General features: G+C 48.2%; 1 protein-coding gene and 1 long non-coding RNA gene across 50 annotated transcripts in view; both read left to right on the top strand.

The window, feature by feature from the left end:
- LOC110256684 overlaps window positions 1–3,168 on the top strand; it is a 30,027-nt gene extending 26,859 nt beyond the window's left edge. Inside the window, exon 2 of the long non-coding RNA XR_002338555.1 lies at window positions 2,086–3,168. This is a non-coding gene — a long non-coding RNA (uncharacterized LOC110256684). The remainder of the gene's footprint in view (window positions 1–2,085) is intronic.
- The window catches only part of KCNMA1 (potassium calcium-activated channel subfamily M alpha 1), a 760,956-nt gene that overhangs the window by 61,750 nt on the left and 690,432 nt on the right, over window positions 1–8,774 (top strand).

Genomic DNA, 8,774 nt, shown 5'->3' with positions numbered 1-8,774 from the left:
CTTGTTCCCTGATGTTCGGGAGGGACGAAGTCTCTAGTGAAGTTGTCATTGAATATGCATGATCTCTAACACTGCTTTAAGTCTGTTTTCACATCAGCATACCTCTGAGCTTGCTCATGATCATGGATCCGTTTCCCCACCCGTACCCCCATGGATAACTAGGCAAATATAAAGGAGGCCTTGCAGTGAGGGACAGGATCTGGACCCGGGACAGGCAGGCAGCCTTCACCCTCACTTCCAGGGACATATACTTGGTCTGTCAAAAGATTTGCACTCAAAAGGGGAAGTAATGGAAAAATCTTCACAAGTGGAGGTATGAGGAAGTCGTTCTGGCTTATAGATGGTTTAACTTAAACTTTACTGACCACAGTCAGTACTATGGTTTAACTTAAACTTGACTGGCCTGTGTTGTGGCCCGTTGAACACGTGTTTGACATCTGCTTGGCATGGAGCAAGGGAACGCATTGGAAAGTCAGAATGGAGTAGCTAAGGTTCAGATGTCCAAGGTAAAACTAGGAGGCCATTGTGGATGTGATTATAGACTCATTCCTCTATTCCTGAAAACTTATTTTCTGAACTGTATTGCAGGCCAGGACAAAAACTGCAGGTAGATGTGGCATTATCTCAGAATGTGGTTGCTGCTTGTATTTGGCTTAATGGTCATGGTCTCCTCTGTGTCGTGCCTGTCAGAGGTCTTAAACTTCGTCCCTAGTCTGAGCCGAGGCTTGGGAAGCAACCATGGCCTCACTGTGACAGGAGTCTAATTGCTGGTTCTACAGAGAGATGCTGTTGTCATCCTCCTCTGGACTGCCATGAAAAATTGACCTGGCTGCTGTGATTGTGTGGGGATGATTGACAGGGTGGGGGAAAGACTATCTTCCTGTCCCACATGCCCTTATATAAGAAGGACCCCCATTGGAAAATGTACAACAGGCTGCCGAAGAGCCCCGGGGCTATGCTGTGTGGAATAGAACAGGCTGGCTTCTGCACACACCTGTCCAGGTAGTGGGATTCACTGTTTTTTGTTTGTAAAGACCTAATGAAGCCATGCTTAATGGCGCCGAACATAACATGGAGTGGATACTTAGCAATGCGATCAGATTTTTAATGTGACCGTTGATGCCTGGCTAGGCCACCAGAATGTTTGAGAGCCAGGGCCTTTCCCTCCCCATGGGGGAGTCTCTGGGTTTGTGTAGCCTTACCTTCCTTATACCTGGATGGGAAAGTATTGCTCTTGACTCCCTCTCCATTGACCCGGTAAGCCCTTGGCTCCAAAATTTGCCCACATCCTGGTGAAGGACTGTTTAGCAGCCCACCAGGTAGCTGGCTCTTAATACTCTTGGGCTGCTGTTGCCCATACTGCACATGTGGTGTCTGGCTGCAGTGCCCTTCTACACATCTGATCCTAGGGCCCTTACAGAAGAGAGGTGCATTAAGATGATCAGGGTTGTGCAGGGTGTGTAGAGGTGGAAGGTGTGCTCAGGCCCCCCGGGATGGTCATTCCTCTCTGCATCCCTGGCTTGACAAGTGCCTCTTTCACCTCCATCCTACTCACTTGACTGACCTTCCTACGTGCTTGACCCAGCTAATAATTGTTCTAACTTTATCTGCCATGGTAGGTTAGTAAAGAGATGGTGAGAGATGTGGCTCTCACTGGTTTCCCTGGTAACTGATGAGCCAACCTGATGTCAATTCCCCTTAAAATGGGCAATTTCCCCCTCTCCCTGGGAGTGAAGATGCCACTGCATCCTGCCCATGGTGTGGGCCACAGACAGTGTGGTGTTGCTCCAGGACCTTGCTTCAGACATGCAAGCTCCCTCATCCATTAAAACACTGAAATGACTCTGTCTCTGTCTTTCTTGGGTCTTGATGCTGGGCTGGTACAGACCTTACAGGCCTGCAGGGTGCAAGCCCACAGACAGTAAATTGGAAAAATTTTAGACTATGTCCCAGAGTAGAAAATAGATTTTTTGTGTGTAATGTGTGTATCCTATACGTATGTATATACTGAGATTGTGTTTATGTGTGTATGTATATATCCATATCTGTACATAATGTCTTTCTACCTGTTTATATTTCTCTCAGAAAGAAAAGGGAATAATGACTGTTCTTACCACCTGGACCACCTTCATTCTATTCCAAAAGACAGTGCTCACAATCCATTTAAGTAGATTTCATGATCAACCAGTGGGCTAAGTCCTGCCATTTGGGAATGACTGGTGTGGCCCAGCTCCCACCTTGAACCAGAGGAGGCCAAACCTGCTTCAACATCACATATTGCTTCTTCACAAATCTGAGATGAGGATCCAGCTTTACTGAGAGCCAGCCTGTGCCGGGCCTGCCGTCGTACCTGAGAGAGACTCTGTTAGGAACCTTCTGGAGCCACTGGTGGACTTGTTCTGTGGTTTTATGCCCACTCCTTCCCTCCTTGTATGGACACACTGCAAACCTGAGGCTCCCAGGTCTGGCCAGGCTCTCTCTCGCCATCGCCTGTCCCAGTGCTTTTGTGCCTCTCTGGTCAATGTTCTTTTCTGCCCCTCTGAGAACCAGATCACAGATGTTGAAACAGTCCTGAGGATTTCGGGGATGGTCGATCTCGGTGGTATTAGGAAAGAGAACTCCTTGATCTGGGTCTACAACTCCTCACTCACCCCTCACTCACAATTCCAAAATCTCCAAAGCTCTGAAAAGTCGGGGTTTCCATAATTCACATGGAGGCAAACCTGCCCTGAACCGATGTAGGGCTGGTAATGGTCCTTGTTCATCCCAATTCAGTCTGGAGAGCCACATGTCTCCCTGCAGAAATGGGAGCATGTGGGCCACAGGTACACCTGGTTAATTTTCTAAAACCTGAAATAGTCAGAATTGTAAAACATATCGGGCCTTGGGTTTGGGTAAGGGATGGTGGACCTGTAGATGTATTCAGTGTGTGTGAGTGTTACTGATTAATCAGTAAATGTTAATGGAAAGGAAGTGGTAGATGATTGAAAGTGCAGAGGCCCAGTTATCAGAAAGCTGCCTGTTAATAGCTGTGCAGTGAATGTCGGAGGGTTTTGTGGGGGTGAAGAGTGACGGCTCTCAAAGCGCTTGGGAAACTAGACTGGTCTATAACATACTGTATAAGATGTTTGGTGTGGTCTGGGTTCTTCAGGAAACTGAATTGTAATCTCCAACCAGGCACTTATTTCCAGCTTTAACAAAGGCTCACATTATATGTGTGTGTTTGTGTAGGCTAAAAGCCTTTATTTTGCTGTGCCACATATGAGGATTAACCAAACAAAAAGACAAAGGAATGTCTTTGCATTTGTTGTAGATTCTTCTCATATTTACTCTGCGCTGTTTTACTACTTCCTTTGTTCTTCCCTCTCGATAATATTCAGAGGCCCATTAATAGAAACTGCTGACTACAGACTGGAATGCACTTGACTTCCTTACTATTAGTCTTGTAGGTCAGTAAAACCTCACTGCTACTGCCTTTTTTTTTTTCTTTGCCAGGAAAGGCTTCAAAACTTCTAAGTTTGGGGAGTTCCCACTGTTGCACAGTAAGTTAAGACTGACTACAGCAGCTCTGGTCACTGCAGAAGTATGGGTGTGATCCCCAGTGCAGTGGGTTAAACAGTCTGTCATTACCACAACTGCAGCATGGGTTGCAGTTGCTGCTCAGATTCAATCCCAGGCAGGAAACTTCCATGTGTCATGGGTACAGCAAACCGCCCCCCCCCCAAAAAAAAAACAACTTTAAAGCTTCTGCCTTAGAGGGTCCCAGTAACTCTGGGCTCCTGAGACCAGAGGATGTTGTATCCAGTGTTCAGTTAGCCACAGGAAGGGGCACAGATGCAGGCTCTGAGAAGTACTTGGATATGTCTAAAAGAAGTCAGGCTGAGCATGCATCAGACTTTGAGCCAGGATTGAAAGTGTGGCCTTTATGATGGCCCAGGAGATCAAACTTAGGGCTCTTGCCAGGTGGGAAGTTAGAACTGAGACTCCTGCATGAAACCAGCCCCTCTGGAGGGAGGGGGGTTCATCCTCAGGAGCAGGTAGTCAGCTAACACCTGTGGAGGACAAAGGGCATGGACACGGGGACTTATTTTCTGGGTTGCTGGTGGTAGGATGAAAAGTCTTCCTGTGAGAATTTGTAATCATAGGTCTCGCTCCATCCAGTTCAGGTTTGAATTGGTATTACATGTGTGGACCAGGAAACCCCAAGCTGCCAAATTCACCTGATATAATTTGGGTTTGTTAGCCCCCCCATCGTAGTTGTCAAAACCAAGTGAGAATGATCTCTGGAGGGCTATATTCATAGCTCAAGCACTGAAAGATTCCTGTAAGTAAAACCCAGACATTCCCACACAAGTTTTTACCCGTAGTTACAGAACAGATGAAGCAAGTCACCATGAATGAAGGTCAGCAGAAACAACAAATAGAAGAATCAAACCCCAGGGTTTCAGATATAAGACAAATTGGGTGTATAATGTCTTTAGAATGTTAATAAAGTAAAACAAATTGTTAAAAAAAATGAGCAAGAAACACTAGTTTATAAACTGTATAGATATTTGGAGTTCTCATTGTGGCTCAGAGGTCATGAACCCGACTAGAATCCATGAGGATGTGGGTTTGATCCTTGGCCTTGCTCAGTGGGTTAAGGATCTGGTATTGCTGTGAACTGTGGTGTAGGTCACAGAACACAGCTTGGATCTGGCATTGCTGTGGCTCCCAATTCGACCCCTAGCCAGGGAACTTCCATGTGCCATAGCTGTGGCCCTGAAAAGCAGCGTGCAAAACAAAAATAAAAAACAAAAACAAAAACAAAAAAAATGTCCAGACATGTATAATAATTGAAAGTGAACAGACCGTATTTAGCATTGGGCATGTGCTTTCACAGCTTCTTTTTATCAAAAATCTCAAGGTAGCCGTTCTGAGTAAGGATACATCAAAGACAACATTATAAAAGAGGATTGAATGCACTATAATGTATTAGAAAACAGATGTGGGACCCAGGCAGGCTTTCATTTCCTGGCTATGTGACCTTGGGTTACTTTTCAACCTCTCGGATTCTTGGTTTCCTCTTGTGTACTCTGACCCCACAGGTTTGTACTGAGGGTTCAGTTAGTTTTTGTAAGGGTCTTGATTGCCCTTTTCCTTAGGCCTCCCTTGATTCTGGAGACTACCTCATCTCCCCCACCTCCTTCTCCCTGGGGAAGGGTCCTGCAGTTTCCTGTTTAATTACATTAGCTCCTCAGCTGACTGAGGGCGCTGTGTTCATAATTGCTAAGAGTTTCTCCTGGGACTTGAATGTGTTGAGCCAAATACATTCATCTGGAATCCAGTGGTGGAGCCTGGAGCCTCTGGGAGGAGGGGGCTGGGGTGGCTGAAAGGCAGGGCGCCAGCCAGAGGGGTCAGTTTCAGGTAGTGAGGCTCGGGCCGGGCCTCCCATCCACGGATGGTGATGGATGGCAGGGTGACTTTGTGAAGCCTGAGTGTGGTTAATATGGTGACAGATATGGATTTTGGTCAGATACAGCCTGCAAATCCTATCCCCAATTAACCTAATCCCAGCCCTTGGGAAATCTGAATTTTGCCTTGAACTTGAACTCTACTTCAGGGCTCAGGCCCAATCTGTTACAGTGGCCTGCAGGCATCCTGTGTCCTGTCCTCTTGGTCAGCTCTCCCAGAGGACAGGACCTGCCAGGACTGTCCCAGGGCCTGCGGGCCTCAAACTGTGGGGAAGGAGGATGGGAGGCACCTGGGTGGCGGGGTCCAGCTCTTCTTCCTTCCTTTTCTTTCTTGCCCTTTCCCTGCTGTCTCCTCTTTCACTTTGTTCTCCTCCATTCTTCTTCTACTTTCTTTATCCCCTCCCCCGCCCCCCGCTGCTTTTTTTTGGTCTTTTTCTAGGGCTGTACTCGCGGCGTATAGAGGTTCCCAGGCTAGGGGTTGAATCAGACCTGTAGCCTCTGTCCTACACCACAGCAATACTGGATCCAAGCCACGTCTGTGACCTACACCACAGCTCATGGCAATGCCAGATCCTTAACCCACTGAGGGAGGCCAGGGATCGAACCCGCAACCTTATGGTTCCTAGTTGGATTTGTTAACCACTGAACCGCAACGGGAACTCCTCTTTCCCCCTTATCTCCTTTTTCTTCTCTTTCTGATTGGCAGAGGAATACAGGAATATTTATATAATTTTTTTTTTCTGGGAAATGAGTATAGGGAGAATTTGGGGTTAGGTCTCATCTGGGCTTGCTTGGACCCAGGACAATGCTTGGCACACAGTAAGATTTTCAAAGCTGTCAAATGGGGTTGTCCTGGGCCTTGGAAAAGCTGCTGGATCTTCCCTGGTAGGAGTCCAAGTCATGACAAAGGAATTCTACCCAGGAAAGGCAGCAACAGTGAACCTGAGCAGCACTGGTTCTGGGAGGAAATGGCAGGTCCCCCCTCCCCAGTGACATGGGCCCAGCCCAACCTTGGAACTCGGCATGGTCAGGCCTGTGGATGATGTCACCTGCCTTCTGTGGGACAGCTGCAGCCAGCAGCAGGACACTCCAGAAATGCCAGCTGTAACTGGAAACTTAATTCTCAAATGCTTCCTATAGCATTCATGCGTGGCGAAAAATGCTTCTGCTGTGGGGCTTTTCAGGGGCTGCCCTGAATACTGGAGGACGTGAAGCCCCCATCTTCCCTGGGACAGGGCTTCTGGGGGTGGGATGCACGAACATTACCCAGGGGGCTTCAGCTTTGTGTCTGTGGGATTCCACTTCAACAAGCCTTCAGAACCCATGGGACCATTCGTAGGTAATACTTTTCAAGGCTTTTTTTTTTTTTTTTTTTTTTTTTTTTGCTATTCCATAAAAAAAAATATTTCCTTACTTATCTGCCTCTGCTGCCTAATCTTCTCTGGGCAGCAGGTGAACATAAGAGAAACAACACAAGAGAGGAAACAGACTTTAGAGAAGAGACTATTTTGTGGAGACACAGCAGCAGCCTTGCTCTATATGAGAAGGTCCGAAGTGGGGATGAGGCATCAGCTAGTTCTGTGTGTCCCCTGAGAAGAGAATGAGGGCTGGGAGGAGACCATGTCATCTTGAGATTCCAGTGGGGTTGGGGGCTCACATCTTCGCAGTTGCTGTGGCATAGCTGTGGTGCAGGGGACTTGCTCATAGCCCTCAGGTGTTAGAGTTTAGGTTCCAGCAGATGACTGTTAGCACGGTACCCCGAGAGTCACCTGTTACTGGCCCCGTGTCAGTCAAGCCCATTGCTAAATGCTCAACCAGTCAGCTCATGTCATTCTCACCACTGTTCCGCTGGGTGGGAATGCTGATGGTTTAACATCACTTTATAGGTGGGGGGAGATTGACTCACAAAGTGTCCAGTGACCCAAGTGTACAGATTGGTAAGGGGGGTGCTGAATGGCACCAAGGTTTTGTGACATCTGAGCCCCCACCCCCAGCCCTTAGCCACCAGGATTTACTTACCTGCATGGTTTTAGTGTTTCTTGAACCCACTGGCCCCTCTTCCACACTTTTTTTTTTACCTTCTTTTTATTGTAGTCTTCACTGTCACATTAACCTATTAGCTTATTTAATTGTTGGGAAGATAACACTTTGGGAAAACGTGCTCAGCAGGGAGATCTGTCCCTGCCTCCTCAGTGTTGATGTCCTTTAAGGGAGAGCCCACTGTGGGACTTGTCATCTAAAAATGGACTGGCTCAGCACTGCAGGGATTCAGGGGGGAGGAGACCACGTGCAGGAAGCTGGTGCCGCGGGTAGGGCAGGAGAACTAGAGGACATCTGAGGTCCTGTCCAGTGAGGATAGTCACTGAGTGTGGCCCTCGATGGAGTCCCACTGTTGTAGCGACAGAGCTGCCAGAAGCGTGACTCGTCTGGGGAGGTGGTGGCATCCTGGCCCCTCTCGCCACCTGCCTGAGTTACTGCCGTTGCCTCCTGGCTGCTCTGCCGGGTTTGCTTCACCCCCTTCCCTGGGCCGCCCTGTGCACAGCTGCCAAATTAGTCTCCGAATGCTGATTTCATGATGTCACTCTGAACTCCCTCCCCTCCCCTCTGTGCTCAGAAGCCACAACTCCCCTGATCCAAAAATCAAGGCCTTGCCTTTTCAACCTCCCCTTCCTCCTCTGTCCCCCGCAAACCCCACTCCGGCCTCGTCTACAGCATGCCCTGAGCAAGCCCTCACAGCATCCTTGCTCTTCTCTGGGGTTCCCTCCTCCTTCCCCAGGCATCCAAGTTCCTGTTCATTTGTTCTTTCACTCACTCAACTCTCCTGTGGTATGAGGTGGCGTGGTGCCAGGAAGAGGCTGGGAAAAGAGAGACATACAAGACTGCTCTCCTGCCCTTGAAGAGCTCTTGGTCTAGGGTCGGGGCATGTATGAAGGCGCCTTTGATCACTGTGGTAAGAGCTATTCCAGGCTGTACACAAAGCCTTCTCTTCCAGGAAGCCTTCACTGATTGGTCTGGCACAGTGAGCTTGTCCTTATTGGAGCACTAGGGATCCTAGTCTCTGTTGTTTGTCAGTGCCTTGTTTTGTGCCCTGAAGAATTCACTTTCTCTTATTGCCAGTACGTCTTGGACTTGATCTTAAAGGAAGAGACCACATTGTGCTGCGCACCATGTGCCTATTAAGAGGAGTGTGTGTGTGTTTATACTGGGATTCAATTACGAAGCACTTTCAAATTTGTGATACCTCCTGATTCTCATAATAACTGTATGTGGAAGGCAGGACGGATGTGATCAGCCTGGGTGTGCAGCATGGTAAGCTACTTG

The sequence above is a fragment of the Sus scrofa genome, chromosome 14 (assembly GCF_000003025.6).
Source record: "Sus scrofa isolate TJ Tabasco breed Duroc chromosome 14, Sscrofa11.1, whole genome shotgun sequence".
In the NCBI taxonomy this organism is placed as follows: Eukaryota; Metazoa; Chordata; class Mammalia; order Artiodactyla; family Suidae; genus Sus; species Sus scrofa.
This window is presented reverse-complemented; position numbering and strand designations above follow the sequence as displayed.